Here is an 18,942-nt window from a genome sequence, read left to right as displayed (position 1 = left end):
GGCAAGCACCTTACCCACTATGCTACACTTCTATTAAATAATTAAGAGTTCATTACAGATTGATAGGACAAATAGGCAGCAAATATATAAAAGATGAAGTTGTTATAATTGTTATAATAAGAGCAGATGTTTTATCTACCTGGTTACCTTCATACAAAATGCTATATACTGTTGCCTTGGTGTGTTCTTTTAAAAATAGTCATCAGGGATTGGAACCATAGCACAGTGGAAAGGATGTTTGCCTTGCATGTGACTGATTCAAGTTCAAGTCCCATCCTCTCATATGGTACTCTGAGCCTGCCAGGAGTAGCACTCCTGGGTGCAGAGTCAGGAGTAACTGCCAGATGTGGCCGCTCCAAAACAAACAAATAAATAAATAAATAAATAAATAAATAAATAAATAAATAAATAAATAAATAAAATCGTCAAAAATCCTTCAACACCTGATTCTGAGTGTCCAGTGATTGTTCCCTCAAGTTTAACTATGTTTTCTCTTCAAAGAAATAAGAACATGACAAGTTTATGGTGGAATTATCCACGTTGTATACTTAAAAGTACATCAAATGGAAGCTAATGTGGAAAGCATGTAGGCTGGAGAGACAGTGCTGTGGTTTGGACTCCTGTCTAGCCCATGATTGACTCAAGTTCGGTTCTCAGTACCACATTAGGTTTCCTGAACACCACTAGGAGTGACTCATGGGCACAGAACCCTAAGGAAGTTCTGGGCATTGCTAAGTGTGGGTGGTTCACCTCCCCCCAAGAAAACCAAGCCTAATACTTGATGCCTGATTATATTCTCTTATTGTCTGATATCATCTTACTGTATCAACCATTCCAGGAGGAAAGATCCCTTAGCTGTATTTTCTGATGATGAATTTTAATTTAATAATTCATCTATTAAATAATTGAGGGCCCATTACAGATTGGTAGGAGAAATAGGCAACAAATAAATAAACCATGAAGCTATTATCATTGTTATGAATGTACTTATTGATTTGCTTATTTAATCACGGTTTGTATTTGGAATGAAGCTCTTTGAAACAAAATGGGAAAGAAAGAAGCCACAATCAGGGCCCAGGGAGGTAGTAGAGTGAGGAGGGCTCTGGCCTTGCATGTGTCTGACTCTGGATCATCTCTGGAAATGTCTATAGTCCCCTGAGTAATCCTGGGGTGTAACTCCACCCTGGATTTAGGTGTATCTACCTGAGACCCGCCCATTTCTGGGAGGGGGTCTTGGGAACCGAATATTACGTATAACCTTACCTGCAAGACCCCTCCCATTCCGGGGAGTGATCTTGGAAGGTTATATAAGGCCTTTGACCCAGGGGATTAGGTCTTTTTGGTCTTTTGCCAGCATGGAGGTCAAAGGGAAGATGGCTGACAGGAGTTAAGATGCAGGGCTAGCTAAGAATGGCTGAATGCTTAAAAGGTTATGATATAGGCCCCATATGTGGTGGATAGGGCATGAATAAAGTTGATGCTTCCTGAAGCCTGCCTTTAAGTGAGTTCAATACCCATCGCTTTCCTGGACCCCAGACCCACCGGTTGATGGGGGATGAAGCCACGTGACCATGGCCTAAGAACAAAGGCCTTCATCCACCATCCAAGTCCATCCTAAGGGCGAAATGCTACACTGGAGCACAGAGCCAGGAGTAAGCCCTCGGTGAGGCCAAATGTGCTCCCCCTCCAACACAGAAAACAAAATAAAGGAACCATAAGGAGAAAATGAGAAACTTGCCACAGTTCCTATTTAGCATATTTTCTTTAAGGAAAGAGGGTATAGAGGGGAGAGATTGCTTGCAGGAGGGAGCTCACATATTTATGTGGGTTTGTTGATGTTGTTTTTTTTTTTTTTTGGTTTTGTTTTTAGGGCCACACCTCATAGGTTTCAAGGGTGCCTCCTGGCTCTGCACTCAGGAATTACTCCTGGTGGGCTCAGGGAAACATAAGGGATGTCAGCTCTTTCGCGTGCAAGGCAAAAGCCCTGCCCACTGTACTCTCACTCTGGCCCCACATATTTATATTTTAATAGGGGCCATTCCTACTCGAATTCAGCTCTCCAAGCTGCTTATCTTCAGACAGGTAGTGCTCAGAGTTGCCTGTGGCACTATCTTCTGTCACTCAGATCCTGACCCATTCCAGGCCACCCCTTGACTTATCCCCCGATCTACACATTTTTTTAATTTGAATTTACTCCCCTAGAACACGACATTGACAATGTCCATATTGAACATTTTTTTCCAGACAAAACTGTCCTTCAGATTCTCTTTTCTCTCACGATTTGTGTCATGATTTAGGTAATGTTTGAAGCCTTGTTTCTTTCTATGGAGTCACTGAACACATTGGCTTTTGGAGCAGCTGAGCAAGCATGCCATAGTGAGCATCCATTGGGGCACTTGTCCTCTTCAAAGTGACTTTGACAGTGTGGCCCTGTGAGGCAGTCCCCATGCTGCTAGACTGTGTCTAGTCTCTGTTGCACAAATACTGCAGCAAGCAATGCCCTAGTGTGGCCATAGAGCCTAAGAATGAGTTGCGTTCTTTCTTTCTTCTTTCTTCTTCTTTCTTCCTTTCTTTCTTCCTTCCTTTTCTTTCTCTTTCTTTCTTTTTTCTCTTTCTTTCCTTCCTTCCTTTCTTTTCTTTCTTCTCTTTTCCTCTTTTTTTCTTTATTTTCTCTTTCCTTTCTTTATTTCTTCTTTCTGTTTTCTCTTTCCTTCCTTTCTTTTTCTTTCTTCTTTGTTTCTTTCTTTTCTTTTTTCTTTTTCTTTTCTTTTTTTTTTTTTTGTGGTTTTTGGGTCACACCCGGCAGTGCTCAGGGGTTATTCCTGGCTCCAGGCTCAGAAATTGCTCCTGGCAGGCACAGGGGACTACATGGGGCGCCGGGATTTGAACCGATGACCTCCTGCATGAAAGGCAAACGCCTTACCTCCATGCTATCTCTCCGGCCCCTCTTTTTTTTTTTTTCTTTCCTTCTTTTTTTCCTTGTTTATTTCTTTCTTCAGTTTTTGGCCCACACTCAGCAGCATTCAGGGGTTACTCCTGGCACTTTGCTCAGGAATCACTCCTGGCAGGCTCAGGAAAACCTATGGGATGCCAGAGATTGAACCCCCATCAACCTCGTGCAAGACAAATGCCACCTCCCTGTCCTCCCATTCTGGCCCCTGTTTTTCTTTCTTGAGGCCAACTCCTAAGAGTAAAGCTCTTGGCCAACACTGACCCTAAAAATATTAGAGCACTTCACATATTTTCCCTACAATCTAGTGTCCTTTTTCTGTTGAATCTCCATAGTGCAATGGATAACTTAACTTCCTAATAGCATTCCCATAGCCAGATGACTGAAGATTTTAACAAGGTTTTCATGGTTTTTATACTACCTTCTTCAGTTTCCTTTGCAAGAGTTTCTCACTCATGCTGCTTATCACATCCTTAGCTTCACACTCTCTCTCTTTTTTTTTTTTTTTTTGGTCCACACCTGGAAGTGCTCAGGGGATACTCCTGGCTTTGTGCTCAGGGGTCATTTCTGGCGGTGTTGTAGAGGCCATATGTGATGCCAGGGCTTGAGCTCGGGTCAGCTGTGTGCAAGGCAAATGCCTTCTCTGCTGTGCTATCACTCCATCCCCCTCAGCTTCATTCTTATTTATGTGCAAGTGTATTTATTTTTATGATTGAAAAACACTCAATCTGTCCCAGATAGGACAATTTGTTCTCAACACCAGTATGCGGATTTACTTGTAGTAGTCTTCTTTTATCTTTTTGTTTTGTTTTGTTTTGTTTTTTGTTTTTGTTTTTTTTGGTCACACCCATTTGATGCTCAGGAGTTACTCCTGGCTAAGAGCTCAGAAATTGCCCCTGGCTTGGGGGGACCATATGGGACGCCGGGGGATCGAACCATGGTCCTTCCTTGGCTAGCGCTTGCAAGGCAGACACCTTACCTCTAGCGCCACCTCACCGGCCCGTCTTCTTTTATCTTTATATTTTATTTACAATATCAAATGGTCAAAGGATAAAGTCAATTTGGCAACAGAAGAGTTTTCAAGTGCAATGAATCTCCAGTAACACAAAAGAAATTCATATCATTACTTTAAGCATTACATTTTGTCTTGAGTTCTGTATTTTTCTCTAAATCTGTTTGTCTACCCATAGCTATGCACAGAAAGTTTACATCCTTTGATTCTTCTAATAATCTTCTTTCAATGAATTTCTTCAATTTCAATGAATTCAAGAAGTCAATGAATTCATTTCAATGAATGTCTTTCCATGAAATCATTTCCTGAATGTCTTTCCATGTCTACAGATGTAGATGTAGATTGCTTCTAAATGCACAGATTTTGTTTGCACACATTAAATCTATGCTTCAAGTTCTCTCTTGCTTTTCTTAGGACTGAGTTCAGGAGATTGATCCCCTTGAGCTTTTTGCCCTTGCCCTTAGAGGTAGCTGCACATTATAGTTTGGGGACCAGTAAGTCTTTCCCCTGAAGCCATCATCAGCCCACTTCCTCTTTCCCCTTCCTGTCCATTGCTCCTCTGCTGCCTGCCTTCCCACCTGATGTCCCAGCCTCATTTCTAGGCAGAGAAAGTATGGAGGGAGGGGGGAGGGATGCAAGAAACTCAGCTGCTGGGGCCAGCTCTTAGGAATGCTGCCAATGTGCCAGAAATAATTTCTCTCAGCATCTCACTGGGGCTCAAAACCAGGTCATTCCTCCAACACAGTTTAGGGTGCAGCAAAGTGCATGTTGTCACAAAGCAGCGTGTCATCCTGAATATGTGTGCGGTTCAACGAGTGCAGGAGAGTAGATTCTGGGCATCCTGGGCTGTCCCATGTTACTGATGCATGGATGCTGAGTCTGTTCTTTCCACTTTCACCCTTATCAGAATATCCAAATGACTTTCATCTCATTGATCTTTCTGCCTGGGACCATTCTCCCCACCCATGGGAAGAGTAGAGCTCTTCCTTCCACATCAAGAATGAGAGCTTGTGCCATTTCAAGGTGCATTACCCTTGGGATGGTGTCTTACTCCTCACCAATGTCCCTCCCTTTGCAAAATTTCCTGTTCTTACAACCCACATCAAGGCTTTAGTCTATTGTTCAACACTAGGCAACGTTTTGTAAAATTGCTTTATTTAAACACTGTGGTTTACGAGCTTTTCATACTATGGTTGTGGTTTTTATTCCACAATTACAAAGTTGTTCATGGTTGCATTTCAGTTATATAGTGTACAACATCCTTCATCAGGGCACATTTCCCACCACCAATGTTCCCATTTTCCTTTCCATCTTCCCCCATCTCTCACATGCCTACTTCTGGGGTTGATGCTTTTCTTCTCTCTCTCTCTCTCTCTCTCTCTCTCTCTCTCTCTCTCTCTCTCTCTCTCTCTCTCTCTCTCTCTCTCTTCCCTTTAAGCAGGGTGCTTTACAATACTGTTACTAAAGGGGTACCATGCATATCACTTTCTCTCCTTTTAGCACCCAGATCTTGTCCAGAGTGTTCATTCCCAATGCTCGCTCTCATAGTGCTGGCTTCTCTGCCCTAACTTCGTCCACTCTTCATGACAAGCTTCCCACCATGAACTGGGCTTTCTTGCCATCATCTCTATTGTCTGTACCTATTATTACCATTCTATCTTTTTTTAATATTTCACAAATGAGTGTGATCATTCTAAGCAACACAGTTTTAACTATGAGACATTTTATAAGGAAAAAAACAAACTTTGTTTATAAAATGTGCCTTTTATTTATTTAATAGTCATGGACATATCCCTTCTCTGGCACAAAAAGGCACTCTAGGTTGGCTGTATTTTTTTATCTGATATAGGCCATAGTTTAATTCTGGGCTGCAAAATTTTAGAGCAAAAGCAATGGCTTCCAGGCAGAGATTGTAGAAATGAAACTGTCTTTGCTGAAAAATCAAGTTATTCCATTTCTGACTTGGGGTATGGATTATTTTTATTCCATCTTCATACTTTTTTCTTCACATATCTGAGCACACAAGACTGCTTATTTGAAGTAGAGTATTTTAAACTTAGAAATTAATACCTTGATGAACCTCACTTTGTAACCAGAAATAAAAGAATGAACATATGGATGCTGTTTATAGCAAAAGAAGGGACTTGAAACAGTGTCAGTGTCTGTAGAGCCAAGAGCATCTCTGGCTTACTACTGGGGGGACTAGTGCACTTAGGGTTATTCCTGCCCGCCAGGGCAGCTTGGTCAGAGGACAGATGTGCCCAGACATATCCAGGTGCAGAGGAAGGAGAAAAGAGAGAAGAGTCATAAAGGTATGAGGTGATATCAAGGATATGGTGACGTTTGAATGTCAGAAACAAAGTGGGATGAATTTGTATACATATGCCTAATAGATAATATATCACAGAAGGGGCCACTGAGTGTCAAATGAGAAAAGTGGAGCTATGCCTAGAATTTTCCAGGAGTGCTAAGGAGTTTCTGAAGCTGAGTTGGAATGAGTGACCGGTGATCTTAGAGCTCCTAGAGGTCCAGATCGTCTGTGATCATTCTCAGGAGCAAGTGAACCCAGTGGAGTCCAAGGCAAACAAGAACTTTTGTTGTGCTAAAACAGGAGATTAATTGGGGCAACCCAGAGGAGCCATGTGCACTGCCCTTAAGGACCTTCAGTAGACAGTAGAGCGGAAGGAACAGCTGGGAACACGACCTGTAGCGTGTCTGTGCTGAGACCTCGGCCAATCATATATCAAGAAGGAGGGACAGGGAGTTGGACTTCGGATCTGTTTGGAAAATGGACTGGATGTGGGTATGATTGACAGAATGAGGGGAGGGTCTAAGACTGTACCTGAGATTTTGTTCTCATCATTTCATAGAAGAAGTTTAGGGCATACAGAAGCACCTGCCAATCTCTGTAGGTACAACTCTTTGCTTCCAGCAGAAGTGACACTGCATTTTTTACACATCATCCTCATTTTTAGAGATAAATATTTTCTCTTCTACTGGAGCTGGAGACTATCTACAGTCTCCTCTGCACCATTTGTCCGGATGTCCATTCTTCCTATCCCCTTTCCTGCCACTAACCACTATAGATTTTTTTATTAAATCTAGGACTTCGTTTTGTTGAGAGTTTTAGTTTTTGATTTTATTTTTTGGCTGTTGTTTTATGTTTGGGGGATATTTTGCCATTTTGTTTGTTTTGGCTGTTCTTAGTCCTCAGTTGAGTGAAACTACCCAGTAACTGTCTTTCACTTCCTGACTTATTCCATGAGCACAGTCACTTCAGGATCCATCCCTTATTTGTCTGGAAGTACGTGATTTCATTTCTTATTAATTGCATACTTTATTTCATTGAACATATAGATCATAGTTTCTTTCTCCAACTCTCTATTGATTAACATTCCCATAGTGTTGGTTGTTTGCGGATCATGCTGCTTTGAACATGTAGGAGAAAATATATTTTCAGATAGCAGCAAAATGCTTTAACATAGTGTTTTAATATCCTTTTGATACATGCTTAGAATGTTACTGTTGGATCATAAGCCATTTCATTTATATTTTTAAAAGAAATTGTACTGGTTTTCATGACCACTATACCAAATTTCTGTTCCACCAGTAGAACACAAGGTTCTTGTTTATCTGGATCCTCATCACTTGGTGTTTCCTCTTTTTTTTTTAAATGTAGTTTCAAGTAAAAAAAAATATTTTCCTCTGTTCTGCCATATTTAAAACCTAGCTCTTATTGTTTCCATACTCAGAATGTTAATTCTGGGCATTTCTACAGAAATATAGGTAACAAAGGAACTAAGAGAAACATGGTAGAAATTATCATTTTAGAGAGAAAGCTGATAGCATACCCTTGGAACAATCCAGTCTGATTCTGGTAAAGCATAAAAATGGTTCAACCCATGTGAACCAGGGCTTCTTTGTATGTGAAGCAGATACGTTAATTGGATTTACATGATGATTTAGCAAGACAACTCATAGAAAGCATTTATAATGGTTCCTGCCACATAGCAACTAAGCAATACACATTAATCATTATCATCACATTATTGTCATTATCATCAGCTCCCATGCTTAACCAATTGTCCTAAATCTCATTTCTTAAATAGACCAACCCTTTCTCAAGATGTTGAATTGCTGAAAAGTGACTGGAAAATGTGTCTATTGGAAGCTAGGGATTATTTTTTTTCTTTTAGCCTTTGCTTACATCTATTGCTGTTGGGAGTTTGCTCAGGTAGTGTTAGGAAGACCTTATGGTATTGGGACCTTGGAGGCTCCTGGATGTCTCCTTGGTCTTGTGAAAAAAGATCTGAAGAAGATCAGTACTAGATCTGGCCTTCTGCATAAGTCCCCTGCAAAACCCAAGACATCCACCTTCCTGGATTGATCGAGCAGCAAAAATGGTATCTCCTTTCCCATCTGAACTTGAGCTCCAGGCCTGGCAACACCGCAGGACTATTGCCAACTCTGGCTTTCATTTCTTGGGGTCCCCACAAAGTTCGCAAGCCCCTATCAAACCCTGTGAAGAGTCTGACAAGATAGGGTAGAGGGTAAAGCAGGGTGAAACCTACCCAGAGGGGGTACTGCTGAGTCTCAGAAGTGAAGGGACAGTCTGGCCATCTGGGAGGATCCACTTTGTGGGTGCAGAAGTGACAGTTCCCATTGGCTTGAAGACAGTGAAAGATGCCTATAAAAATGTCAAATGGGTTTGACTATGAAGCCTCAAGGAAAATCTCACTGATAAATTTCAACCAGGAGTATAGGGGTGACTCTTGTCTGGGAACAAACTCAGCATGCTTTGCATGGAGAGTGTTGTATTAATGATTAATTATGGAGTCCTAATTATGGATGGATGAATGGTGAGGCCTTTCTCAGACCGACCTGGCACCTGCATCTCCTTTGGCCCATGGGTCTGTAGGTACAGGGTGATGGTGAAGAAATGATCCACAGGCAGTCAGTTGAAGTTTCAGAAGACATCCAGCTCCATTACAAAGCCCTAACCACCATGTGCATTTCTCAACATGGCTTCTATGCTAAGCTTTATGAGCAGCCTCCTTCAGCTATCCTCATCCATCTTGCTGCCTCTGCCTCTCTCCCCTTCCTCAGGCAACCTTTAATTACCAATCACTGACCCCTCCCAGCTGTGGAAGAGTCTCACTATCCAGGTGAGATTAACATATGGCATTGGGGAGAAAGTAACATCATATACCTCTGTTCACTTCTGGGTTCTAGATTTTCTGGAGCAGGGACCCCAGAACTCAGCACACCTTGCCTGGAGAGAAACGGGAATGCTTGTTGGCTTCTTCCCAGTCCCACCTCATTTAGGTCTTGGATATGACTTTTGCTCCAGTTCTCCAAGTATTGTCACAGAAATAGAACCCTGTCCCTCAGCTAGACGACCTGGTTTGCTGTTCTAGAACTGTGCTGTCTCCAGAAGGACCCAAGAGGCTGGGGTGTATTGCTTAGTGAAAGGAACAGCTTAGGGTTCTTCCCTTGAGCTTCAAGTTGAGACACTTTTCACTTTTTGATTCTACTTTTCTCTATTCTTGCCTCATCCATTCTCCAACCTTTCCCGGCTGCGGCATGAACAATCACACACATACGGTACATTCATGTTGCCTTTGGTGCTAACAATGATCTTTATAGGGTATATGTGGATCATTCCTCCCATTTTAGATATGATGAGTGTAAGGATTCTGAGAGAATAATTGCCTCAGGGCCATGCTCACCAGCTTCAGAGAGAACATGGGCCCCTAGTGCTTTCATTCCACATGGGGACAGTAAGAGTGGAAGAAAAGATGGAATAAACAGTCCTGGCACTCGGCAGTTCTATCCCCATTCTTTTTCCCCAGCCCTGACAATGCTACTTGGCATCTCTTTTCAGTATATAAGTTCGTATATTTGGCTGTACCCAGAAATTCATTATGTGCCTTTATTATCTGTAGCATATCTCCCCACATAATAGAGCATTAAAATGGTGCCAACTGGACCCCTGCTGGCCACAGAAAATTGACAACTGTTTAATGACTTCCGGTTCCTAGAAGGTAGATGTTAGCTAATTATTCAAATAGCTTGGTTTATGCTAATGAGATGATGGGATTTTGCATATTGTCTTAATTTGCATATTGTTCAATCTGACTTTTTATATTGAGGGAAAAATATATCTACTTTACAGTAAAGTAGATGACGGAAAATTCTGTCAAAGCCTTGTCCAGTCTGCCCTCTGCTCTAAGGCTAACCCTTGAAACTGACTCATGAGTTGATTCACTGTTATTCAGACCAGCTAGGGTGTAGAAACAATTTAGGTTCATAATGTGATTTTTCTAAGTCTAATGATTTTTGAAGGCAATTATTTTATCTTCATCTTCACTTAGTATGTTAAGTTATGAAAATACTTAGTTCAGTCTACATAGAAATTAATCAGTTATTCTTTTCAGCTCTTTCGTTAAGACCACTTAGTGTAGTAGTTAAGTTCAGCCCTGCAGTTTCCTAGTACAAATGTGTCAAATAATAGTGTTTTTTTCTGGTGATAATTCTTTGAGAAAAAGAGAGCATTTTTGGTTTTGACATGAGCAAAGCTGGAATTTTATTTTCAATTCATTGGCAACTTTTCCCCCCAGAATTTGAAGGTTATTTAAATTTTATATAATATAGAGATGGTATAGCTTTGGGGAAGTTGCCTCGTGGATTTATATCTAAACTCTAAATTTAACTGAATTTAACTAAATTTAGCTGAATCTGAATTTTCAGATTTTGTGTATTTGACTTAAAAGGACCCTGATTTGCAATTAACATTGAGAAATTCATCAATAACCTATATGGATTTTGAAAATGTGCATCAAATTTAAGAAATTAAATAAAAATGTGAGACTTATCTGCTGACTTTTAAGTCTCAATAAAATCCTCTGTACTTACTCTAAATAACATATGCAGAGTTTTCTCGATTTTTAAAACCAGATCTTGGAGCTAAAGCAGTAATGCAGTCAGTAAAGCACTTGTTTGCATGTGCCTGGGATGATTTGATCCCTGGCATCCAATACTGTTCTCTTAGTCCAGACAGGATTAAATCCCAAGCACAAAGCCAGAAGTAAGCCCTGAAACATTGGCATGTGTCCCCTCCCCACCTCAAATACTTATGTAAGTACAGCCAACAATATATATTTATATATAGCCATGAAGCCCCTGCAGGAAGTATTCAGAAGACCTGGTTGGGGGGTTACTCCTGATTATATTCAGAGACCACCAGGATAGCTGAGAAGTGCTCAGAGGCCCATATAATAATTGGTATTAAACTCAGGACTTTGTATATGTTGGTATGTGCTCCACCCCATTGAGACTCATATCTGCTCCCTACTTTTATATCAATAGATAATGAAAACATATCTCAAGATCTAATCTGAGTTATACAACAGAATAATAAAATTTGTAATTGGGAGCATAAATAATTTTTTATGGTTCAAATTAATTTGGTGATTAAAAAAGACAAAGACCAAAAACACAGTAGATAGTCGGTTCTAGGACAGAGATGGGCTATTCTGAAAAACAAGTCCAATTTGCTAATACATTTATAAACAATCACTCAGACATATCAGTAATCAAAAGTAAACACAATAAAAAACAAATATTAGAAAAAATCATGAAATTAAAGTAAAATAAAATTTAATGAGATTTTACTGTTTTGTTGATCAAAATGAGAAAACATGAAGACTAGTTTTCAAGAGTTACCCTGGGGCAGAAGGTAGACTAAGTAAGGAGTTGACAGAATTATTTGATATCAACTTTAGATTCTTTCTGACTGTAAGTCAGATTCTAACCCCTTTCATGTCTGAAATTCAATTCAGTAGAAAGTAGAAAGAAAGTTGAACAACTTAATATCTACACCATCCTATGAAAGAATTTTTATTAATAGCTACAATTTACAGGGGAAGTGCAAGAAAAGCTGATTGCATAGTTTCTCACAGTGTGATAGTGATCAATTGCTATGTAACAAATGTCTTCAAGACTTTATAACTTAAAAAAATAAGCGTATGTTACTATTCAAAAAGTATTTAGTTGCGCAAATAAGAAGTAGGCAAGTCCCTTGGTTTAGTAACTGCAGCACTGTAGTGAACTGAGATATTTGATCCTACTGGGACTCAACCAGGACAGATTTTCTGCAAACTAATTCATCTGACTGCTAGCAGAATTCAGCTTGACAGAGGGCAGTTGGGGGAAACCCTACTGGAAATCTCATTTTAGGGTTTTTCATAGTGATCTCACTCCATAGGGACAGGAGGGGAAAGGGCAGGGCAAGGTTAGAGGAAAGACAAAGAACCCAGAAAAAAAAAAAACTCTGATAGCAGCCCCAGGATATGCACCCAGGATATAGAGCAGATAATGCTTTCAGACACCCTGTTCTTTCCCAGAGCCCTTCTACCATCTTGCATGTATTAAACTCAATGAGGGTGAAAGTATATTCCTAGTAGAAAATATAAAAAGAGAAGGTTTCCTGGAAAGACTACCATTGAATGCCACCTTTGGTTCCCAATCCTTTCCATCCTTTTATAAATTAAACTTTCTATTGAATTCATTTGTCTTGTCTCTGCTTTCAATGTCTTGACTGCCTATAGACAAAAATTAACAATAATATATACTTTTTCCTTATTAAGAAAGTTCTCACCACTGCAGATGATGGAGTTGGGATCTTGAGAAGAAAAGAGAGCATTTTTACATTTGTTTCATGTTGAGTTTCTTCAAGAATATTCATGTCATCCTTGTGCAGTGGCCATGCTAAATCTCTGTATCATTCCAATTTTAGTATATGTGTGGCTGAAGCGAGCACTTGTGTTGAGTTTCACAGATCCCTAAATTGTAAGTCTCATATTTTAAATCCCAGAGAGGAAGGTAGCTTTCATTAATTCCTTTTTCAAAAACAATCTTCATTTCCAAAATCAATCACTTATTTACTGATTTGTTCATTATTTATCAAGCATGGATTTATATCTTCAGTGAACTTTCATATACATTAAATTTTAAACTTATGACACATTTCTATTAGACATTTTTCTTTTAAATATTTTGATCATTTCTATTATATGTATGGCTTTAGGGATACGACGGGTTTGTTTATTGAGCTTAACTTTATATGATATTCAGCGGCTAATATTGAAGAAACATTGAAACAATACCAAAAGCTACCATTGTATTCCTAGAATTCGTTATCCTTGATTTTCCATTTTTTTCTGTTTAATACACACTTTTAAACTTTTCTACTTACAATGGTGTTATGAACGCTAGCACCTCATGTTTTAAATATGTGTATTATTAATATTATTTTCTCACTTCCAACTTTATAATCATTTAACATATCTATACTTCTCACATATTTTTAAAATCAGACAGGTGCACCCAACTGGAAGGCACACATGAAATTCTACTTACAGCCTGGTTTTGTAAATAAATGATATTGGAACACAACTAGGAAGCTTGTTTCTAGCTATTTCTCTGACTACTTTCATTCCTCCATTGTAGAAATAAGTGTTTGTGTTGGACAGTATGTCCTACAAAGGCTAAAACATTTACTGTTTGACTCTTTATAGAAAATGATGTTCAACATCTGAAACTATTGAGACATTTTATCCTTGTACCTGGTATATAGTCTATTTTTAGAAATATACATCTATTTTTAGCAATAGCTCTTATTGTTTTTTATTGCCTAGTCTCAAACCTATTTTGTTAAATGAATGTCTGCTAAATGTTCTGAAGCAAACTTCATTTGGAAATCTCAATAGCTTCTTGCTAGGACACAACAATAAAATGAACATGAAAAATTGGATATTGATGCATCCTGACTTGATGAAAATTATTGTGCATGCAACTTTATCATATTAGCTCTTTATATAGCATTGTATTGACTTTGATCATCTTTGTAAATAATGATGTTATCTATTCAGTTATAGTCTTTTATCTAATACATATGCATTTCATCCTATTTTCTAGTCTTATTTCTTTTACTAGAGTAACCTAAAAAACATTGAATGAAAGAACAAGACCAGGCATTCTTGCTTATTGCTCTTTGGTAGAGGAAAATTCTCTCTTTCCCAATTTGATATAATATGAGTTGTCAGAATTTTTAGAAGTCCCCTCTGGTTATCGGATTATTTGGGTTTATTTCTGGTTTATAATGAGCATCAGTAATGGATGTTGAGTTCTATGAATTATTTATGTCCTTCCCAAGCACTGCCAGAGTGGCCCGGTCACCCTAGCTCTGCAAGGCTCAAACAACAATGCAAATGTGGGCCCTATCATTGAACATGGCAACCAAGAACCAATATAAAGGATCCCTAAGTTTGCTGATCACTGCTGGGGTGACTCCACCAAAACCCAAATTTTTATTACCCCCTTTCTATATTTAAGTTGTTTTTATTACCACAGCAGGATTTACCAAGTTATTTATGATCATTAAGGACTTTTTAAATTTTTCGTGAGGAATTTAGCCTGTAACAATTTTTAGTAACATTTTTTTCTAATTTTAGTGTTATGATTACTCCAATCTGACAAAAATAAGTTTGTAAAGTGTCTTCATCACTTATATTTTCTGAGTTTGTGCATATTTGGTTATTACAGTTATTTCAGGAATTAAATATTTTCAACACCAATCTCACCATCAGTGTGACCTTCCTTCTATCCATGTCCCCAGTTTTCCACCCACCACTCTAGGCTTCCCTGTTGCAGGCACAAACAAATTGACTTCATAGTGTTTGTTAAGGCAAAGACAAATGGAATTATCAAAATTTAGGTCAATAAGAGTCAATAAGAGATATTGTTATATTTCACAATGCTATTTTTGTTTGCTGCTAAAGTAATTGTCTGAGGATCTGCTAAACTGGTTGGGGCCAGTTGTGCCTTCTGTGTTATTGCTTAAGTTGATCGAGCTTGGTGGTCTTTGATGCAACTTTTTAGTCAGATTTATTGTGAGCCTACTGGCTGGCAGTGCTATGAAATTTGGAGCTAGCACTATTTGGTGGCTTGGCAGCTTGACTCGGTTCAGTTGTGAATCTGGGTTGTTCCTATGCCTACTGTGCCAGATGTAACTGTGGGCTGCTCTGCCTTTAGGGAGAAAGAGAAAAGTAATCATATCATGCTGTAGTTATTTTTTTACATATTGTATAGTAAATGTCATTGGCTAATTTTTCAATTTATAACAATCTTGTATTCCAAGTCTCACTTGGTTGTAGTACATTATCACCATCATCATTGTTGTTGTTAACTATTTTATGGAAGTACCAGGATCTATCATGCTGTTAATTATACTTTTCATACATGCTTTATTCCACTATTACATTCATCCCCAGGTGGTTTCTCCACCACTGTCCCAAGAGCACAGTCATTACAACTATTTTTCTTTTCCTTTTGAAACACACGAAGAAGTACTTAGGGCTTACTTCTGGCTCTGTGTTCAGGAATTTCTCCTGGTGGGTTCTAGGCACTATATGGAATACTAAAGCTCGAACTTGGTTCTGCTGTATGCAAGGCAAGTGCCCTTCCCACAGTGCCGTCTCGAGGTCCTCATCAGTCGTCTTTGTCGGCTCAGTTCTGTGAACAGTATCTCTAGTTGCAGAGACTGGTCCTTTGTTCTTCTTCCCTTGTTATGTTTCTTTCTATCCCACCTCTGAGAAGTTTATTTGATATGGAAGTACTGACAGATGATTGAAGTTAAGCTCATGAAATTCCCCACAATTGTAAATTAATGATTAGTTGAAAAACCTTTATTTTCAAGACTATCTTTCTCTTCTTGTAGGTATATAAATTTTGAACATTAATAGTCTGAATAATTCTAAGCTAATACAATTTAAAATTAACATGAAACATATAAATCCTACAAATACACAAGTTAGTGAAGAGGAAGAGGAAGAGTTAAGAAAATTATAAGGAAAAATTTGAACAGATATATAAAATATAAAAATTGTGTTTTATGCTAAAAGGGGGATGTAGACTTTATATTAGAAACTACAGCTAACGCTATATATCCGCATTAATAAGTAAAATATTATAACAAAAGTTATTTTTATAAATTGATCACCTGACTGGGTAATATTTGATTATGATTTTTTGTGTGAGGAATTTTGACCTGTACCAATTTTTAGTAAGCTTTTTTCTAATTTTGGTGTTAAGATTATTCTAATATGACAAAATCAGTTTGTAAAGTATCTTCATCACTTACGTTTTCTGAGTGTGCGCATATTTGGTTATTATTTCACCTGTAAGTCTTAGTGTTTATTATCAAGCCATGTGGGCTTCAAGTATTTTTATGAGCTTTTCATATACAAATAAAATTTGTTAAACTACAGGACTATTAATGCTATGTGATTTTCTTGAGTGACTCTGCTACTTCACATTTCAAGAAAATTTCTCTTAAATCAACTTTATTTCATATAGTTATTCCTAATTTTTCCCATCATGTTAACAGAAGTGGGTACTAATTATAATTCCATGCAATTTACCTTGCTTCTTGATCAGTCCAACTAGAGATTTGTCTACTATATAATCTTTATAAAGACCAGTCATTTAGTTTTGTTTTCTATTGTTGCTGATATATTAATTATAATTTTCTCTTATTTTCTTCTCTTTACATTGGTTTTCTTTATCTATCTCTGGAAGAGCTTCTTAAGGTAGACATAGATCACAGATTTGATTCTTCCTTCTTAAAATAAAGCATTTCATGCCACAAACTTCCAAACCACTGATTTTAACAGGATCACACAAATGTTAGTATGTTTATGTCATTCTATTATTCACTTAAGTATAACATATAAATATTTTTACTTTAACTTTTTATTTGACTCATAGTTACATATAAAGTGTTTTTTTTTTAATTCTCAAGTATTTGAAAGCTCTCAGAAATCTTATTTCTATTGCTTTCAATATTTTAACAGTAGCAATATATTGACTTTATAAAATGTATTAAAATTTCTACTTTGGCCCACAATATTATCTCTGCTACATTCATTTTTTATAAATGTCAGAAAGCCAAACTGAATGGTAGTATTATTATAGTTATCTATATTTCCTATATTATTTCATCTGCTCTTTTCTATCTCACTTCTTTGCAGATTATAATTACTTAATTTTAAAATAGTATATATTGCTCCAGAACACTCACATCATCGATTCTGTGACTTTCACTCTTTTGCGTTTATGTTGGCTTAGCTTCAAGTTCACTGGTTTTTTTTCTTCTCCCATCACTATCTGTTGATTGACTTGTTTAAGAAAATCTTCATCTATAATAGTGTGTTTATTATTGCTACCATCTTATTTGTCTCTCTTCTGATTTTAATATTCATTTTTAATATTCTTTTTAAATGCCCTCAGACTTTTAAAAATGTAAATAATCATTACAGCCCTGTCCCATACCAAAGTTCTGTTTATGATTTATTCTCTAGACATAAAAAGATTTAATAGAATTTCATAACACTTTATGAAATTCTGTTGTGCATAAAAAAGAGTAGTGATTGAAGTCAGTGATGCATCCTTTTACTTCTTACCTGATCTCAACCAGGACACTGCCCTTCTGTTCTGTGACAAATTGTAATTGTTTCTATATACCCAGGTATCCTTACAGTATTCTTTCTTTCTCCATTTTGATTGAGGCATCTTTATTTATTATGTTAATGATACAAATTTATGCATAGAATGTTCCAATACCACATTCCCCAACAGTGTGTATTTTCCTTTACTGTTATCTCCGGGTTCCCTCTCAGCCCCCTCCACTATCCCCAGGTATGCTCAGTTTTGTAGATCAACCCTCTCAGGTTCTGTTGCCTTTGATCATTTATTGTATCTCTTACTATGTTTCCTTACATTTCACACATGAAAGAGATCATTCTATGTCTGTCTCACTCCTGATTGATTTCACTCGGCCCCCTAGTTTTATCCATGTAGCAGTAAATTGCATAATTTCATATTTTCCTACAAATAAACAGTACTCCTTTGTAAATTTCTTACAGTGTTAACTCTTTACAACTAAATTTACCCAATGGTATGAATCTTCAGATTTCTGAGCCACTCGAGGATAGAATGATTTGCATGTTTTCTATTTTTTGGCACTTAAGAAGAAAGGCAACATTGTTTTCTGGATTTTTTTTTCATCCTTTTCAGAAATAAACTTCTTTTTAATTCAAACGTTAATGCTTCCTCTCTAATTTTATTCTGATTTTTTAAATACTTTTTGAGGAACTCTGTAGACCCTTAATTCAGTATATATAACACCCCATTATCTTATCACTTCAGTATCTGAGATAATGATTGCAGAAACAAGGGGTCAGAGGATAATGCTCTCTTTGATGTTGTGAATTAAAGAATCCCATTGGGCAAATGGTCAGTTTGCTTGGGAACAGACACTGGAAGAAATGCCATCCAGTCTCATGTCTGCAGAAGCGAAGTTTGAGCTTTCCTACTTGGTCACCATGATACCTGAGTACTTCCTGTGTAGGTTCTAGAACGATCAAAGTTGTAGCTTTAGATTTGTTCTACAGTGAAAGCTTTTCAAAAAAAGATGGGACTGGTTCTCACTCAAGGCATCCCTCACCCCGCCAAATCCTATTTCACTGAAGAGCACAATCCTATTAATCTCTCAAGGATTGTATTAAGGGGATGCTACATAGACCCAATTTCTCCAGGAAGGCATGGCATGGGGGTGCAGTCAATATGACAGCTCTATTCAAACTTCCATCTTCCCATAAATCTCCTAGGACTTTGATTTTATTTTTTTTTCATATAAATTGTATCACTTAATGGGGCCGGAGCAGTGATGCAAGGGGTAAGGCATCTGTCTTGCCCGCACTAGCCTAAGACGGACCATGGTTTGATCTCCCAGCATCCCATATGGTCCCCCAAGCCAGGAGCGATTTCTGAGCACATAGCCAGGAGTAACCTTTGAGCATCACCAGGTGTGGCCCCCCAAAAATTGTATCATTTATTTCATAGCATATCATACTGTAAC

General features: G+C 38.0%; 1 protein-coding gene and 1 non-coding gene across 2 annotated transcripts in view; one reads left to right on the top strand and one right to left on the bottom strand.

Moving 5' to 3' along the window:
• DSCAM (DS cell adhesion molecule) overlaps positions 1–18,942 on the top strand; it is a 589,689-nt gene that overhangs the window by 403,311 nt on the left and 167,436 nt on the right.
• LOC126026895 (U6 spliceosomal RNA) lies at positions 12,679–12,783 on the bottom strand. The gene has a single exon (XR_007502091.1). It is a non-coding gene; the product is annotated as a U6 spliceosomal RNA (small nuclear RNA).

This window comes from Suncus etruscus, chromosome 13, assembly GCF_024139225.1.
Source record: "Suncus etruscus isolate mSunEtr1 chromosome 13, mSunEtr1.pri.cur, whole genome shotgun sequence".
NCBI classification, from domain to species: Eukaryota; Metazoa; Chordata; class Mammalia; order Eulipotyphla; family Soricidae; genus Suncus; species Suncus etruscus.
Note: the sequence above shows the minus strand (reverse complement) of the source record. Positions and strands in the feature narration are given on the sequence as shown.